Source organism: Triticum aestivum, chromosome 1D, assembly GCF_018294505.1.
Source record: "Triticum aestivum cultivar Chinese Spring chromosome 1D, IWGSC CS RefSeq v2.1, whole genome shotgun sequence".
NCBI classification, from domain to species: domain Eukaryota; kingdom Viridiplantae; phylum Streptophyta; class Magnoliopsida; order Poales; family Poaceae; genus Triticum; species Triticum aestivum.
In genome coordinates, this window is record NC_057796.1 from 360,577,596 (window position 1) to 360,579,328 (window position 1,733).

Genomic DNA, 1,733 nt, shown 5'->3' on the forward strand with positions numbered 1-1,733 from the left:
AAGGCGCCGGAGCTGCTGCTGAAGGTATGGAAGACGAGGTCTGTGTTCTGGGACTTGGAGTACTTGCACAAACTCGACACACCTCATTGCCTTGATCGAATGCATATCTGTAAGAATGTCCTTGAGAGCTTGCTCGCGACACTGATGAACATGCCGGATAAGACCAAGGATGGGCCAAAGGCAAGAAAAGACTTGCAAGATTTGAATATCAGGGAAGATCTGCACATGCCGCCCCGTAAAAAGTTAGACGAGACAGAGACGGAGACAGAGGCACGGGAGAAGAAGGGCAAGAAAGTAAAGGAAGAGGATTATTGCCCCCCTTCTTGCTTCACCTTAAGTCAGGCTGAGATCGATCAATTCTTTAAGTGCCTTACCGGAGTCAAAGTTAGTTCCAGTTACTGTGGCAAGATAAGTAGATATCTAGACACGGACAAGAAAAGGTTCAGCGGGATGAAGTCCCATGACTGTCATGTGATGATGATGCAGATACTACCTGTTGCCCTTAGAGGGATAATGGACAAGCACGTCTGTGACACGCTTATTGGTCTTTGCAACTTTTTCGACGTCATCTCTCGAAAGGTGATCAGTGTGAAGCAACTTCGAAGGCTACAGGAAGAGATCATTGTGATACTGAATGAGCTTGAGATGTACTTCCCGCCCGCGTTCTTTGACGTCATGGTGCATCTGTGTGTCTATATTATGGACGACATAATAGACCTGGGGCCGTCATTCCTGCACAACATGATGCCATTTGAGAGGATGAATGGGATCATCAAAGGATTCGTTCGTAACATGTCCCGTCCGAATGGAAGCATCGTCCAGGGCTATCTGACACAAGAGTGCATCTCTTTCTGCGATAATTTTCTATATGGCGCAGACCAACCGCCTGGTGATGGTGTTGGTTTGCCCTTTAACAAGCGCGATGGGAGGCTCGAAGGAGAAGGTCACTCCAACGGTCGCAGGGAACTGCACGTGGCATACTCAGATCAACGCAACGACTTTGACAGAGCAAACTTGGTAGTGCTAAAACACCTAGACCAGGTAGATCCTTTCGTGGCACCGCACAAAGAAATTATCGCAAAGAAGTATCGTGACCGGGGGGTATGCAGGACGGACGCCGAAGTTACTAGAGAGCACAACTCCACTTTCCTGCATTGGTTCAAAGAGCATATTATTGCTAATCCCCCGGAGGAGGTCTCTAAGGATGGATTGCTCATATACGCCTTAGCACATGGCCCCTCGCCCAAACTCATCACCTATCAGGCATATGATATCAATGGATACACGTTCTACACGGAGGCCAAAGATATGGACAGTGATGATTAGAACTCAGGGGTGACGATGGCATGCACGACCGGCAGTGACAACGACGCGACTGAGATATTTTACAGAAGGGTCGAGGAGATCTGGGAGCTTGACTACTCTGGACTGCACAACACGACGATGTTCTGTGTCAGATGGGCTAAGAATGTCGAAATAGAAAACCGGTATTTCACTACCATGACTATACCCGATGCCAAGAGCGCTACCGTGAATGCTATCGCAAAAAACGAGCCATGGGTACACGCTAAGCACATCACACAATGCTTCTTCATAACCGACCCGCGCAATCCCAGCCATGTTGTTGTGAGGAGAGGCAAAAGGAACATCATTGGAATGGATGGAGTCGCCAACGAGGAAGACTACGACCAGTACGGCAACCCAATGAGGGAAGATGACGATGATGATGAAGT